Below are 18,240 nucleotides of genomic sequence, written 5' to 3'. Positions count from 1 at the left end.
ACGGGAGGGATCTTGGGGAGCGGGGGTCTGAGGGGTGCGGTTCGTCAGAGAAAAGAATGGGCAGGCAAAGAACTCCTAACGTTAAGGGGTTTTTTAACTGGAAGTTGTGAAAGGAAAGAAGACTCTCAAGGCTTTCCTCTGACGAAAGAACTCATTCCCAGTGGGGAGATCCCTAAGGAAAGCAAATCTTGTAACAAAGTGGAGAGCGCGCCTTCCTTTCCGTGTCATCTCCCCCGCCCGCCCAGCTGCCTTGGCTTTCCTTTTACATCTGCAGATCCAAGCGCTGGTCCCCAACTCCAGCTTCTGGTCTCCGAGCCTGCCCATCTCTTGTTCTTTGGGAACCGCTCTGCCAAAGGCTTATCCTGCTTCAGGAGTGACAGTTCCAGGGTGGAGTGACTTGCATTTTTTTTTTTTTTTATGATAAAATATATGTAACGATGTACCATTTTGGTCATTTTCTTGTGAATTCAGTGATATGGAGTGTATTTACATCATGCAGACGTTAACCTCATCCATCCTTGGGCCTTTTCTTCATCTTGCAGGACTGAAAGTTATATTCCCCTGAACAAATAATTCTCCATCATCCCCCACACCAGTTCATGGCCACCACTCTCCTTTGTCTCTATTAATCTGACTACTCGAGTATTTCCTATGAATGGAACTATATTTCCCCTTTTGTGCCTGACTTATTTCACTTGGCAATTCCCAGGCTCATCTTGTAGCACATGTCGAACTTTCCCAGGTTTACCATATGCTCCAACAATTCCACTTAAGGATATATACCCCAAAGAATTCAAAGAAGGGAATCTGCACCCATGTTTATGGCAGCGTTATGCACAGTAGCCAAGAGATGAAAACAACGGAAGTGTCATGAATGTGTAGACAAAATGTAACATATAAATGCAATGGCATATTACAATATAAAGCTTCTGGTTAGGAAACAACATTGAAAAATGACCATCTGGATTAGATTTGACTCAAAGTGCCAACTAGGTAATTTAGGGCCAGCAAAAGGATTCTAGTTCTTAAAGCCAACAGATTATTAAATGCCCTGCCAGGGAAAGAAGGTAATATTCTGTTTCTCACCTTTCCTGGCAGACCAGATCAGCAGCGTGGCATTAGTCACAACGCTGCCCTTTCCAGTTTACTGTGAGGCAGTTAATTTTAAGACCTACGATTAGCTGCATTGCTGAAAGGCCATGAATCAGAGAGTTGGGAATGTATTTCAGAGCCTTTAATTTCCAGGTCATCAGTTCCGTGTAGACAGCCCACAGTCTTCAGACAAAACAACTCAGTCATCTTCAGTCTACACAGTATGGGTGCTGACTTAGATTATCATAATTAATGGGAAGTGAATCTAGAGGAAAAGTGTAACAAGAGAAAAGACTCCTGGAGAGTTTAGTTACAATGTGCTGGAAACATTATTGCTGTCCTAAACAATCAGTACATAAAAATGACCTTGCTGTATGAAGGATTGACTTGGGTGTTTAGCTACTCAATTGTTGAAGCAACTTATTTTCTCTTGTGACACTCACCCACTTGCAAGGTGAGACTAATATTGGAATTTATCTCATGCAATAATAAATTATTACAAAACACTCAGGAAATAGTAGAGTAAAACTTTATAATGTAAGATTCAGAGTAGTACAAACACTTGGGAACTTTTAAAATTTCATACTTAAGTTTCAGGTCTGGCTTCCTCTAGGGCTATAAAAATTTTCACTCCATCACAGAATTTATCATGGATTAAAAATTGTGAGTTGAGATACCAAACTAAGAAATGCTTTTTCTCTCCTTTGTCTAAGTTAAATTAAGCATATTATTAAAGGCAGTGAGGCAGGTAGTTTTATCTGATGGGAATTTAAGATGTTAGGCTAGGATCAAAATCTGCATTTTGATTTGTATTACACAGAATCAGGAATCTAATGTTAAACATTACTTTATAACTTAAAATTGATACAGTACTTAAGTTTGATGATGTAGAAAATCTAAAGTCTACTTGCCATGCTGAAAAGAATTCTATTAATCATTTAGTTTGTTCAGTTTCACTTAATCCATAGAAGAGTTGGCCGGCCACCTCACTTGGAGCATTGGTTGTACTTAGGAAACCATCGCTTTAACTATAATTACATGCCTGTGAAAGGGTTGTGCATACAAAGATTTAAAGCATGGCAGATTGCTATGTAATTTCTACTTCCAGTTGGGCAACCTAAATGACAGTGTTCCTCAGTTTATGCTCCCAGAGAAATGACATAAGAAAAGGATAGTCATTTTAGAACTTGCCAAAGAAGCTTAGCCAAGCTAGAGATAGAGAAGCCAATAGAATAAAGAAGCATGGAATGGCACCTGATCTCTGTATAACTTTTTTGTTTGTTGGTTTTTTTATTGGAGATTGAACGCAGGGACACTCAACCACTGAACCAATTTTGTATTTTTATTTAGAGACAGGGTCTGAGTTGCTTAGCACCTCATTTTTGCTAAGGTTGGCTTTGAACTCACAATCCTCCTGAAGCCTCCTGAGCCACTGGGATTACAGGCATGCACCACTGCACCTGACCTGCCCTATGTATAACTTGATTGCTGCAACATGAGGCCAACACTCTATCAAAGTGTGACTATACAGTAATAGAACTAATTTTCCAGTATTAGTGACTTGTTACCTTATAATGGCACATAATGAAGATGTAGTCTCTTAATGTTTTTATTTGCACTGAAGAATGTTGACTTGCCAGGTGCAGTGGCATATACTTGTAATCTCAGTTACTAGGGATTCTAAAGCCAAAGAGTCACAAGTTTGAGGCAATTTAGTGGGATGCTGTCTTTAAACAATATTTTAAAGGACTAGGGATAGAGCTCATTGGTAGAGTGTCCCTGGGTTAAATCCTAAGTATCACAAAACAATAATTTCAAACTATTTTTATGCAAATAACAATGCTTATTTTAAAAATTTCCATCAGTAGTCAAGTGTTTATATATAAAAGATCTCATAGAGGTAAGTGTATCATTCCAATTTTCATGACTACACTCATGATACTTTCCATGCATATAAAATATACAAATGTACTTCCTTTTTTAACATACTTTTTCATGGTCTATATATTCTCATCTAAAGTTCCTTTATTTCACTCACCTGTAAATCATAACTGCTTTTTATGTAAATCTACCTTATTCTTTATCATATGCATATTATGCCATTGCATGCATTTTATAGTCATCTATTGAATATTAGATTGTTTCAAATGTTAAGTATTACATTCTAGACAAATAAAATCTTTAATAAATACCCTGCAATAACTATCCTTGTTTTCATATGTAAGTCTATAAACAGACTTTCCAGAAATAAAATTGCATCCCCAGCCCTCACCTTTAAACCTTTTGATAGATGTTGCCAAATTGCTTGCCTAAAAAGTGGGACCAATTGTATTCTAATAAAGAGTATCTTCAACCACACCAGGCAACCACATCTTGTGTGGTGCCAGCTGCATCCTGGACACACGATGGTGTAAACATACTAAACAGATTTGGCCATGTTGCTCATCTGGTCACGGGGGCTGCTTTCGACTCTGAAAAAGTGGATATTGTCACCATCAATGACCCCTTATTGACATCAACTATATAGTCTACATGTTCCAGTATGATTCAACTCAGAGCAAATTCAGTGACACAGTTAAGTCTGAGAACAGGAAGCTTGTCATCAATGGAAATTCCATCTTCATCTTCCAGGAGCAAGATTCTATCAACATCGAATAGGGTGATGCTGATACTGAATATGCTTGGAGTCCACTGGGGTCGTCAATACATGGAGAAGGCTTGGGTTCATTTGAAGGGCAGTGCCAAATGGCCATCATCTCTGCCCCTTCTGTTGATGCCCCTTTGTTTTTGACAGGTGTAAACCATGAGAAGTATGACTCCCTCAAGATCAGTAGCAATTAATTCTGTGCCATTAACTTCTTAGCCACCTGACCATGGTCATTCAAAACAGTTTTGGCCTTGTAGAGGGACTCATGATCACTGTCCATACCATCGCTGCCACTCAGACCATGGATGGCCCTCTGGGAAACTGGGGTGTGATGGCTATTACGGTGCCCAGAACATAGCTAAGTCTATCAGAGCTACCACTGCTTTGAGCAAGGTCATCCCTGAACCGAATAGGAAGCTTACCAGAATACCTTCCATGTGTCCACCCACAATGTGTCAGACTTTAATCTGACCTACAGTCTGAGAAAGCTGCCATTACAATGACATCAAGAAGGTGGTGAAGCAAGCATCAGAGGGCCTACAAATATTAGAATAATGACTAAAGATAAATCATTCTCTAAATTGCAATTAAAAACATTTCTACTTTCTTTTTAAAATTGGCAACATTTCAATAGGGCCCATCCCCTAAAAGCTTAAGATTCAAAAGACTCTTAAACTAAAACTAAGAATAGGAAAGAAGTAGGAACCTTCAACATATACCTACTATAGAGGTTCTCTTTTCCTGTTTTACAGCAACCTATGCTTAGCAAACAATTTACACTGCCCACTAATCCTATGAGTAATTTTTTTTTTTTTTTTGTAGGATGGTGAACCCAGTCCCTCACACCTGACTCCTCTACCACTGAGCTACACTCACAGCTCTACCACCACCTCCCCCTCCACCCCCCTTTTTTTTGAGGCAGGATCTCACTAAATTGCCCAGGCTGGCCTCAAATGCAATTATGTAATCCATAATCCTCCTGCCTCAGCCTCTCAAGTAAGTAGGATTACAGGCATCCCTGGCTAAACATTTAATCTTTGTAACATTCCCTTATACTGGAAAGAGCGAAGGAAGAGAGGCAAGGAAGGACCGAAAAAAAAAAAAAAAAGACTAAAATTCCTATATTGCCTTGCCTATGCACAAGTATTTAATAGTAATTGTGGTATTTTGTTTAATGTTTTATACTTTAATTTTATTTATCATTTTTTATATGATGCTGAGGATCAAACCCAGTGCTTCACACATGCAAGGGAAGCACTGTACCTCTGAAGTACAAACACAACCCCATAATTTAAAAACTCTTAGGGATTTACAGCAGAAGTGAGGATGGGGCAGGGGCTGGAATTGTGGCCCAGAGGTAAAGCGCTCACCTATCATGGGCAAGGCCCTGGGTTTGATCCTCAGCACCACATAAAAATAAATAAATAAAAGAAAGATATTGTGTCCAACTACAACTAAAAAAAAAAAAGAAGTGAGGATGGGGCAAATCATTAGTCTGTAAAGGAATTAGGAAATGAAGCTACATATATAACATGTGATTTATGTCTTAGGTAGAGGCAAAACATTTTGCTTGGTGTCACTGATCCAACAATTACCGTCTTTGAAAATCCTAATTTCTTCCAAATGAATTTAAAAGCTATAAAATAGCATTTGCGCGCGCACACACACACACACACACACAAATGTTGGCAACTCTGTTCAGTCACTGGTACTCAGGCAGCAGGGGTATCTGATGTGGGTTTTTAAAAAAGGGAAGGAAATTCATATAAAAAAGAAGAAGTTGGCAAGTCCCTCACACCTATTTAACATTCCCCCATTGCTCTAACATTTAGTATAAATATTGGAAATAGCTCATCTTTGTGTGTGTGTGTGTGTGTGTGTGTGTGTGTATGTGTGTGTTGCTACAGATTGAACCCAAGCCTTATTCATACTAGGCAAATTCATTACCACTGAGCCATCTCTAGCCCTCGTCTTAATTATTTTAAAAACACTTTCCGTGTGCTAATCTCTAGTGAATACAAATAAAGTTTTTTAAAAAATCTCTGGGAAGTACTATGATCAAGACAAATATATTGGGCTGGGGATGTGGCTCAAGCTGTAGCGCACTCGCCTGGCATGCGTGCGGCTCGGGTTCGATCCTCAGCACCACATACAAACAAAGATGTTGTGTCCGCCAATAACTAAAGCTAAAAAATAAATATTAAACTTCTCTCTCTCTCTCTCTCTCTCTCTCTCTCTCTCTCTCTCCCTCCCTCCCTCCCTCCCTCTCTCACTCTTTCTTAAAAAAAAAAAAAAAAGACAAATATATTATGGGAATCAATAATAGGGAGAAATATTAGGCCAACCTGAAGGAGTCGGGTGAAGGAGGGAAGCCTGGGGAATGTGAGTTTTGAAGAATAAATATGAAATTAGCTGTTCATTCATGCCAACAAATACAAAGCATGTACACTATGTTCTAGGCACTCTTTAGTGAAAATGCACTTTTATGTAATTTACATTCTAGTAGAAAAAGGATGACCAAAAAAAGTAAAAATAATAATAATAATAATAATAATAATAATAATAATAATGGTAAGTCATAGATATTGAATAGAAAATTCAATGTTCTATGGAGAAAAATTGCAGAGGAGGGGGACAGGAAGTGCTAAGATGAAGGTTACCATCCAGAATGGTCGGGGGTGGGGAGATAATATTTAGCCAAAAATCTGAAGGAGAAGATGGAGCAATCATTGTGGATATCCAAGGAAAACTGTCCTAGTCACTAAGGTGGAAGACTTCCTGGCTGGTGTGAGGACCAGCAAAAAAGCAAGTATGATTGCAGAGTGAGGGAAGGGAGTGGGGTAAATCCTCCTTAAAGACTCGGGGTGTGGCTCAGTGGTAGAGTGCTTGCCTAGCATGTATGAGGCACTGGGTTCAATTCTCAGCACCACATATAAATAAATGAATAAAATAAAGGTCATCAACAACTAAATATGTATGCATATATTTTTTTAAAAAAATAAGACTTTGGCTCTTACTCTAGAAAATGGGATACTGTTGAAGATTTTTTTTTTTTTTTTTTTTAATGGAGAAGAAATTTGTCATACTTTTGTGTGTGAGTAGTATGTGTGTGGTGCTGGGTGTCAAGCACAAGGCTCATATATGGTAGGTAAGTGCTCTTCCTCTGAACTATGTCCCCAGCACTGACATGCTTTTTTTTGTGTGTGGTGCTGGGGATTGAACCCAGAGCCTTGTGCATTGACATAGATTTTAAAAAATGTATTTAACTGCTGTGTTGAAAATAGATGGAAGTGAGAGGAAAAGGGACAAATAGGAGACTAGTTGGGAAGCTATTACAGTGATCCAGGCAAGGAGGTTTAAACTGTGAGAAGCTGGTTTCCAGATATTATTTTGAAAGAAGAGTAAACAGGATTTGTTGATAGATTAGGTTTGGACATTTGATAGAATTTTGAAGGATGACTCCAAAGTTGATAACCTAAGTAACTAGAAGGATAAAAATGCACTCACTAAGATGAGGCAGACATTAGGAAGAGAAAGTTTATGAGTCAAGAGTCAAGACCAGGAACTCAGGTTTGGATCTGTTACTTTTTTTGTGTGTGTGTATCAGGGATCCAAACCAGGGGCACTTAACCACAGATCCACATCACCAGCCCAGTTTTGTTGTTGTTGTTTGTTTGTTTTTAAATATTTTTTTTTTTTAGTTTTAAATGAACACACAATATCTTTGTTTATTAATTTTTTCATGTGGTGCTGAGGATCGAACCAGCACCCCTCACACATGCTAGGCAAGCTCTCTGCCACTGAACCTCATCCCTTACCAGCCCTTTTTTTTTTTTTTTTTTTTTTTTGATTTTGAGACAAGTTCTCACTAAGTTGCTTAAGGCCTTGCTAAATGGCTGAGTCTGGCTTTGAGTTGGATCTGTTATATTTGAGATGCCTATTAGACATCCAAGTGGAGACACTGAATAGAAAATTAGATATTTCAGTCTGAAGTTAGAAAAATCAGGCTGGAGGTACAAATGAAGAAGTCATTAGCAATTGGTGGTATTTAAAGCTGTCTGACTGGATGAGATCTCCAAGGGTGTGATCCTCTTCCAAGGTAATTGGAATTTCCAAAATGAGAAGTTCAGGGAGATGGAGAATGAGCAAGCTGACTGAGAAGGCAAAGTCTGAAAGGCAGGAAGCAAAGAAGGTGAGAGGGCAGCCAGGCGTGGAGGTGCAAACCTGTAATCCCAGCCAATAAGGAGGCTGAGACAGGAGGAGAGCAAGTTCTAAGCCAGCCTGGGCTTTTTATTTTTAGTGAGATCCTGTCTCAAAAAATAAAAAGGTTTGGGAATGTAGCTGAGTGGTAGAGTGCCCCTGGGTTTAATAATCCCCAGTACCAAAAAGAGGAGGTCTTGCCGAGAAAAAGAGAAAGGAGAGACAGACAGACAGACATGTGAGTAAAAGCACAGGAACATGAAATAGAACTCAGATAAGAAGCTTAGCCTCATCAGAAACGCCTTTTCTACCAAGAAAATCAAAGCTAGCTGGGCTGGGGCTGGGGCTCAGTGGTGGACTCAATGCACCTGCATTGCATCTTTAGCACCACATAAAAATAAATAAATATATTGTGTCCATCCACAACTAAAATAAATAAATAAATAGCTACCAAAACAACTGAAAAATCAGAATCTATTATTAACCAACAAGGTAGTATTCCCTACTTTTAACTCTTGGTAAGAATCATAAGCAGTTAAGCAGCTGAAGAATGCTTTCAGGTAGACTAAGAGTTTCTTCGGTTTTTTGTTTGTTTTGTTTTTGTCGAATTTCTTGATCTCTGAGTTATAAATGGGTGGTACTTGACAGGAAGTTCTAGGCAGCCTAAAATTTGCTCTAAAAGAACAAGATACCTAGGCTTACTTGAATTCCAGGCCTGAGTATTCTAAGACAGATCACACCTTTTGTAACAAATGCCTGAGATACATATCATCTCGAGAAGCAAGGTTTCAACTCCTGGCAGAGATATGTGTTCCTATTGATGGCAGTGACAATAAAATTGGGACTGAGATCAGGAATTGTCACCTGAATGACAACATTGAGAAAGGATCATTACACTGAGCTTTTAGTGTCTTCTTACTCAACACTGACTCTAATAAACTCCTGTTACAGCAGAGATCAGATGTAAAAATTACCTTTCCAGGTTGTTTTACCAATACTTCTTATATTCATCCATTAAGTAATCCAGGCGAGCCTGAAGAAAATGTAGCCATTGGAGCAGCACAGGGGCATTTAGGAGCTGAACTGGGAATTCCCATGGGAGAGGATCCTTCAGAAGAAATGAAGAGGAATTCTTTACAGGGCTCCATCTGATGGCATCCAGAGTGAATACGAAATTGATTACATTCTGTTTGTTAGGAAGCACATAACTTTGAATCCAGATGCCAATAGATTTAACCCTATTATTATGCGTCAAAGGAAGGACTAGAAGAACTTCCTAAAAAAAAGCAGCCAATGGTGAAACTAAAATAACTCCATGGTTTCAAATTATGGTAGTATTTTTCTTTAAATGGTGGGAAAATGAAATCATTCAAAACATTTTATTGGCAAGAAAATATAGAGAATGTGAATGTGTAGATAAATGATTACCTCCAAAAAAATGTCTATTTAGTGAGTTTAGAATGTTTTTGTCTATTTGTTTTGTGGTATTAGGAACTGAGCACAGGGAGCTCTACTATTGAGACAGGGTCTCACTAAGTAGCCCAGGCTAGTCTCAAATTTGCAATCCTCCTGCCTCAACATCCTGTCTCTCTAGAATTACAAGTGTCTCTGCATGAGGCTGTTTTAAATTTGTGCCCCCTTACAAGTAAAAAGAAAAAGAAAAAAAATTCAAGCCCCCTTTAGGATGACTTTTATATGATACATTGATACTTTACAACAAGAATTTGTGTGGTGCCGGGTATAGTGGGACATACCTGTAATCCCAGAGGCTAAGAAGCCTGAGATAGGAGGATCTCGAGTTCAAAGCCAGCCTCAGCAACAGCAAGGCACTAAGCAACTCAGAGAGACCCGGTCTCTAAATAAAATACAAAATAGGGCTGGGGATGTGGCTCAGTGGTCAAGTGCCCCTAAGTTCAATCCCAGTACCCCAAAACAATAATAATAATAACAATAAATTGTGTGAAAAAAACGACTGACATATTTTATATCATACCCTCATATACACGTACAGCTGTTTGTAAAATGTATGGAACATTATTGTAAAAAGAGAGATAGCAAATAAAATTTAATTTAGCTGGGCATAAGGGCAAACAACAGTAATCCCAGTGACTGGGGGGTCAGGCTGGGAAACAGCAAGACCCTGTCTCCAAAACAGAATAAAATAAAAGGGGATGGGGGTATATCTTAGAGGTAGAGCATGCCTGGGTTCAATCAATCCCCAACACCTCCCAAAAAATAAACCTTAAATTTAACCTGCCAAAAAAATGAATAAAATTTTATCTGATAACTAAGAGTTGAAAGTAAGTTTCTTTTTATACATGAACTTCAGCATAGTTCAGATGTTACTCAGAAGAGACTGGTAGGGCCCAAATTTTTGTGTACATTAGGGGATAACATTAACAACCCAATCCAACCCAATTCAACAGGAATCTCAGGAAGCAGCCAGTGGATGCTTAGATTTTCCCTGAAAATTCATAAAGGAAGGATTCAAATATTATCAATGATACAAACACTCCCCTAATTAGTAGCTTAGACTATGTGCCAGTGTCATGAGCAATCTTTCTAAAAAGGGGTGCTAAATTATCCCAAATCATCTAGTTTCTATGGGTATGGGGGAAAAAATGGACAGAGTTAAATTCTAGTTAATAGATTATAGTATGCATTTATTTACTACACCTAATCTTGCATTGTAGAAATCAATCCTAATATAAGAATCTTTCATTCTAACAGTTATCTCTCAAAGGGGGAAGACTGACAGATGACCAGTATTTTCTCCATCCTCAGTACTGTCATTAATCTCTTGTTCTTCTGAAATAGCCAAAGCACTAATCAAACACATTCTAATAAAAAATCTTTGTTTTCCTAAGGGAGTGCAGCTGTGCTACTGTCTGTGATTCCGAGTTATCAATGCTGCATAAGAAATTACCTCCAAGGGGCTGGGGCTGGGGCTGAGGCTCAGTGGTAGAGCGCTTGACTGGCATGTGTGAGGTACTGGGTTCAATTCTCAGCATTGCATATAAATAAATAAAATAAAAAGGTTTATCAACAACTGAAGAAATAAAAAAGAAAAGAAAAGAAAAGAAAAGAAAATCACCTCCAAAACTTAGTGGCATAAAACAATGACATTTATTTTGCTTATGAATCTGCACTTTGGGCTGAACAACTAGGGACTGGAGTCTTCTGAAGACTTGTCCACTCACATGTTTGGTGCTAGTTGTCAACTGAGACCTTAATTGGAGCTGCCAGTTACTTCCTTCTTCCTCATAACATTGTAGCTAGATTCCTAATGTAAAAGAGAAAGAAACAGAGAAAGATGGAGAGAGAGGCATTGTATTGACTTTTGTGACCTAGCCTAAAATGTAAGTCTCCTTTTCTATCCTTGTCCAACATTCAAAATGTCAAAGCAAAGGGGCTCAGGAGGCTGAGGCAAGAGGAACCCAAGTTCAAAGATAGCCTCAGCAACTAGGCAGGGCCCTAAGTAACTTAGCAAGACCCTGTCTCAAAATATAAATAAATAAATAAATAAATAAATAAATAAATAAATAAATAAATAAATAGGGCTGGGATGTGGCTCAGTGGTTAAGTAGGTACAAAAACAAAACAAAACAAAATTTGTCAAAGCAAGTATGTATGTGGTGGGTCCTTTAGCAGGAAATTCTGTAGTTTCCTGGTTCTTCCAATAGGAGCCATGATCACTTGTGCTTACAACACAAGAGCCAAAAATCTGTATATAATTTCTGTAGAGGGGATCAAGGGATGGCTGAACAGCTTTCCTGCAGCTGGTGTGAGTGACATGGTGATGGCTATAATTAAGGAGAGCAACACCGGGCGCAGTGACACATGCCTATAATCCCAGCGGTTTGGGAGGCTGAGGCAGGAGGATTGAGAGTTCAAAGCCAGCCTCAGCAAAAGTGAGGTGTTAAACAACTCAGTGAGACCCTGTCTCTAAATAAAATACAAAATAGGGATGGGGATGTGGCTCAATATCAAGTGCCCCCGAGTTCAATCCCTGGTACCTAAAAAAAAAAAAAAAAAAAAAAAAAAAAACGGAAGAAGGATGACAAACCAAAGCTCAGAAAGAAGGTACATATGGGAGACAAAAAGTTATATGGGAGAAAAAATGATGTGTTTGTTATTTTGAGGATAATGCAGAGGTCATAATAAATAATACAGATTAGATGAAAGTTTCTGCCATCACAGGACCAGTGGCAAGATTGTGCAGACTGTGGTCCAGGATTGCTTTCAATGCAGGCAGCATTGTGTGTTTCTCTAGTGTGTTTGTAAAATAATAATAATAATAATAATAATAATTTGCTCAATCACACACACACACACACACACAAATAACACAGTCTCTTCTGCTGCATTCCATTCATTGAAGTAGTCACAAAGTTCTGCCCACATTCAAGAGGAGGGGAAATAATCTCCAGGAAATATTGCTATGACACTCTGCCTTTTAGCCACAACAATTTATATTTTCCCATATGCAAGATATATTTACTCTTCCTCCAAAATTCCTGGTATGGCATCAGGGACAGACTGGAGTCTAGGATCTCAGGGTCTAGATCAGGTCTAGATATGACTGAGGTATCTCAGGTATGGTCCCTCAGATACGTGCCTTTTGCCTTGAACACCTGTTTCTAGTAAACATACACTGAGTTTATTTAGGGGACAGGTACTGTAATATATGCAGGTTGCTTTTAAATGTCTCAGGAAAAAAAACTACTTTATTTCACACACACACACACACACAATTACACATATATAGATTTCTGGATATTATTTCCCTTTGAGTCATGCTTAAATGAATGGAACTGGGATGTAGCTCAGTGGTACAGCAGATGCTTAATATGAGCAAGTCCCTGGGTTCAGTCCCCAGCACTATATTTAAAAACAAAACAATAAAAAAACTTCAAAATGAATAGGAAGCAGCAGAAATGATACCAAGTTACACCTGAGAACAGAATATGAAAGAGAGTGGAAATCATAAAGCAAATTGAGAAAAATATAAGGCGACTCTGAGTATGGGTATGCAAGTGCTCTTTGTGATAGTCTTATTTTTGCAATGTTTCTGTTAGCTCAAAAATATTTCCAAATTAAAAATTTATTTAATTTATTTATTATGCAGTTTGGGGGTTTGTTTTTGTTTTTGTAGGAGGGATTGAACACAGGGGTGCTTAACCAGTCCTTTTTTTATTTTTAATTTTAATTTTTATTTTGAGACATGGTCTCACTAAGTTGCTTAGGGCCTCGCTAAGTTGCTGAGGCTGGCTTTGAACTCCTGATCCTCCAGCCTCAGCCTCCTGAGCCACTGGGATTATAGTCATGTGCCTATATTGTACTGTTTCATATTTTTTTAAAAGAATCTTTTTAAAAAATATTTTTTAGACGCAAATCTTTATTTTGTTTATTTATTTTTATGTGGTGCTAAGGATTGAACCCAGTGGCTCACATGTGTGAGGCAGATGCTCTGCCACTGAGCCCCAGCCCCAGCCCCCACCCCACCCCGTTTCATATTTTGAGAAATATGAAACGGTCTCACTATGTTGCCCAGGCTGTTTTTTGAGGGTTTTGTTTGTTTTTTGTTGATTTGTTTGTTTGATTGGGGGCTTTTTTGCTTGTTTGTTTTTCCCTGTTCTCACAATATTGGAGATTGAGCCCAAGGGTGCTCTTATCATTGAGCTACATCCTCAGTGTCCTGCAGCACCCTGCCCCCAAGCCTGGCTTTCTTTCTTTCTTTCTTTTTTGTTTTCTTTTCTTTTTTTATTTTGAGACAGGGTCTTACTCTAATTAGATGTGACTGGCCTTGAACAATTCTTCAGCCTCAGCCTCCAAAATAGCTGGGACTCCAGGTACATACCACCATGCCTAGCTCATAAAGATTTTGTTTTTAATATAATACACTTAGAATAAGTCCTAAGAATTAATATTTTGACATGTTTAATTCCAGAGGCAAATTCTGACTTGATTTTTGTATTAAACTTTGTAGGCTGAGGAAAAGTGCTTTACCTCTTCCTTTGCTCAAATATCTACAAATGTCTACACGAAGATATATCCCATTTCCTTAAAGCACTAATTCTAACATAAATCCCTCTTTGAGAGGGGAGATTTGGCCAGACTGAAACTCAGCCTTTGAATGGTCTTTGAATCTCTTACTTTACTAAAGGCATCTTGAACCTTCCTTTGGCTATAGGTAAAGGATGCACATCAGCCTCCTTGTAACAAAAGAGACTGGGATTAGCTCCCCTAAAACCCCTCCCTCAGCTTTGGAACACCAGTTCTAAAAATAGTGGCTTCTGAGAAGTAACTTCTCATGTTTCCAGTTAGAAAGAGACACTTAAATAGAAGGTGGGCCTTTTTAGCTAATGTCACAGTCCCTAATCAAGAAATAATCCTTACTGAAACTCACATGATGGCCATTTAACAAATTTATTTATAAACATATAATTTCATTCCTTCAAAGCTGATTATTCTGAAATCCTTAAACCTGTATCAGAACTGTTATCACCTAAAAAGAAGTAATTAACCATACCAAAGACTCTGTGTGTGTGGGGGGGGGGGGAATGGTAATTGAACTCTACTACTGAGTTATATCCCCAGCCCCATTTTTTTTTTTTTTTTTTTTGAGACAAGATCTCACTAAATTACTGAGGCTGGCCTCACACTTGCAATCTACTTGCCTTAGTCTCCTGAGTCATAGGGATTACAGGTGTGTACTACCCAAAGACATTTAAAGAGTTCATTTTATGAGATTATTATATAGTTAACGTAAATACTATTAAATACTTTTTAAATTGATATACTTTGTGTGCATCTTTATTTAGTATTTTTTATGTGGTGTTGGGGATAGAACCCAGTGCCTCATGCATGCTAAGCCACAACCCCAGCCCAAATATTTGGTAATAATTTCTAGCTCTAAATCAACTCTTAAACATGTCAGATATTGATTTAAGGGATTTTATAGATAGTACCAAATTATTCATTCCTCACAACAGCCCTTTGAGGTATATGTTGTTTTCTTCTTTGAGGTATATGTTGTTTTCTTCTTTATTTTTTTAAACTAGAATTCAAATATTTTTTATACCTTCGTTTTATTTATTTATTTTTATGCAGTGCTAAGGATTAAACCCAGTGTTTCACACATGCTAGGAAAGTGTTCTATCACTGAACCACACCTACAGCCACTGTTATTGTCTTCTTTTTTTTTTTTTAATATTTATTTTTTAGTTGTAGTCAGACAAAATACCTTTATTTTTTTATGTGGTGCTGAGGATTGAACCCAGGGCCTTGCAAGTGCTAGGCGAGTGCTTTACCACTGAGCCACAACCCCAGCCCTGTTACTGTATCCTTTTTAGAAATGAAGAAAACTGAGGCCCAACAAGTTTAAATAATTTGCCCAAAGTTGTACAATTAGTTGATGATGGAACTGGGATTTGAACCCAGATATTCTGGACCTAGAATCAGGCCTAAACCCTACACACTTAACATTAAGTGTTAGGAAAAATAGTGAACATGGTACTGCTTTGTAAAGTTAGTTTTCCTAACTGAGAAAGTTGACAAGCTTTGGCCACATGTATGATGACTATCCATTCTCTGATACATCAAGTCTCATTTCTCATGGTAAGTATGATGAGGTAATTTTGGAGGAAGAGGTACTGAGAATTGAACCTAGGGCACTTTACCACTGAGCTGCATCCCCAACTCTCTTTATTATTTTATTTTGAGGCAAAGCCTCACTAAATTGCTGAGTTGGGCTTGAATATGTGATTCTCCTGCCTCAGCCTCTCAAATTGCTGGGATTACAGGTGTGTACCACTGTATTCAGCTGATTAAGTAATTTCTGGGTCTTTATATTTATAGATCAAGGAGTTGGTAAATTCTTAGGAAAAATCAAATCTGTCAGTCCTTCTTTTCATCCGAGAATGACCACGTTTAAATTTAATAAGCTCACTCCACAGACATTTGTGTAAGAAACTAGGGTGTGAGATGTAACCTGAACAAGGCTGTGGCTATCCAAAAGAGCCCTCCCAGGTTGACACGATTCTAGTACATTCACCTTAGCTGAGAAACTTCTAGGTTTATAAATTCCATTTTATGGGGCTGGGGATGTGGCTCAAGTGGTAGCGTGCTCGTCTGGCATGCATGCGGCCCGGGTTCGATCCTCAGCACTACATACAAACAAAGATGTTGTGTCTACCGATAACTAAAGAATAAATATTTTAAAAATAAATAAATAAATAAATTCTATTTTATCAAGTTGATCAATTTCTCAAAGACTGGCTTATATTAATAAAATTCCAATGAAAAAGAGGACTTTTGTTTCTGACCATAGTGGAGTTAAAAGAGATCTTTTGCCATGCACAATTAGGAAGCAAGACAAAATATGCAGAACAACTCTTCTTAGACATTGGGCAATAGGCAGAGCACACATGATATCATTATGAGAAGGAAAACAAACGAGGTAAGTTTATAATTGCCCTGGCTTTCTGTCTAGACGTACATTCTGGATCATAACATGAGAACATGGCAGTCTCAATGAGTTGGAGACATGAGATTGGAGTTCAGGGACGCTAAGGAAGCTGGAAGTTGCTACACAGAATTCCAAAAAGAAGAAGGCATGCAAAAACAGAGCTCTAAAAAAATATGCATAGGATCTTGAGTCTTTGCTGAATATTAGTGTGGGCAGACATAGAGTTAAATTCCAGGAGGCTGAGCAAAGAGCAATCGAAGAGATGTAACTAAACAATTCCCAGAACCCATAGAGGGCTGGAAAACATTCAAATCCTGACCAATTAGAGTAGTACCACAGTGATCTCTCAAGATGTTCAGGAGAGACCTCAGAAGAATGAAATCCTACTAATAGGTCTAAAGTAGCCCTAAATTATATTCTATACCTGCTTGATGTAGCTTAAAAACAAGCCTCAAAAACATCAAACTAATCTGAAATTGAGTTAATTGGTAAAACAAAGACCTACACTCTTGGCTACAAAATAACACCCAACAATATAACTTGCTACCATCCAATCAAAAATTACAATATAAAGCTGGGGTTGTGGCTCAGTGGTAGAATGCTTGATTAGCACATGTGAGGCACTGGGTTCAATCCTTAGCACCACATAAAAAATAAATAAATAAATAAAATTAAAGGTATTGTGTTCATCTACAACTAAAAACTAATAGTAATACAATATATGCCAAGAAGCAAGGGGGAGGAAAAAAAAAACAGAAAAAAAGCAGTCAGCATAAACAGACCCAGAAGGAACTAGAATTAACAGACAAGAATGAAAAGATTGGACTGGGGTTGTGGTAGAGCACTTGCCTAGCATGTATGAGGCACTGAGTTCGATCCTCAGCACCACATAAAAATAAATAAAATAAAGGTCCACCAACAACTAAAAAAATTTTTTTTAAAATAATGATAAAAACGCTTGAACTATGTTCAAGTATTTAAAGGAAAACATGCATGTGATGAGGAAAGACATGGAAGATATGAAAAAAATCAAATCAAATTCCTAGTGGTGAAAAAACAATATCTGAAATGAAAACTTCATCATAGTAGTTGGAGAAAAAAGAGGATAAGATAAGAAGGCACAATGCCTGTAATGACAGTGTATTAGTTTTCCAATGCAGTAATAAATTACCACAAACTTGGCAGCTTTACACAAAACATGCTTATTATCTTACAGTTCCCTAGATTAAAGTCTGACAAAACATCATGTTGTAAAGAGTTTCAAGAAGTCCTATGGAGGGCTGGGGCTGGGGCTCAGCAGTAGCCTACTTGCCTGGCATGTGTGAGGCACTGGGTTCGGTTCTTGGCACCATACATAAATAAATAAAGATCTATCAACAACTAATAAATATGTATATATCTATATCTATAGTAGATATATCTATATCTATAGTAGATAGATATAGATATAGATACATACTGAAGATACATAGATATATACTGAAGCCTCCTGACAACAACCAACATTAAGTTCCAGGCTGTTAATGCACCATCTTGGAAGTAGATTACCAATCCCAATCCAGTCTTCAGTTAGATGTTAGCCAGTGCTAACATCTTTTTTTTTTTTTCTCTCTCTCTCTCTCTCTCTTTTTTTTTTTTTTTTGGTACCAGTGTTTGAACCCAGGGGTACTTAACCAGTGAGCCAAATCTCCAACTCCCTCCACCTTTTAAAAAATTAATTAACTAATTGGGGGTGGGTATCAGGGATTGAACTCAGGGGCACTCAACCACTGAGCCACATTCCCAGCCCTATTTTGTATTTTACTTAGAAATAGGGTCTCACTGAGTTGCT

General features: G+C 38.0%; 1 pseudogene; it reads left to right on the top strand.

Annotated features, from left to right (window-relative positions):
- Positions 1-7,880: 7,880 nt before the first annotated feature.
- Positions 7,881-9,338, top strand: LOC143410493 (isopentenyl-diphosphate Delta-isomerase 1 pseudogene; annotated as a pseudogene).
- The last annotated feature ends 8,902 nt before the right edge of the window (positions 9,339-18,240 follow it).

The sequence above is a fragment of the Callospermophilus lateralis genome, chromosome 11 (assembly GCF_048772815.1).
Source record: "Callospermophilus lateralis isolate mCalLat2 chromosome 11, mCalLat2.hap1, whole genome shotgun sequence".
NCBI classification, from domain to species: domain Eukaryota; kingdom Metazoa; phylum Chordata; class Mammalia; order Rodentia; family Sciuridae; genus Callospermophilus; species Callospermophilus lateralis.
The sequence above is the reverse complement of the archived record's forward strand: the minus strand, read 5'-3'. Positions and strand labels throughout refer to the sequence as shown.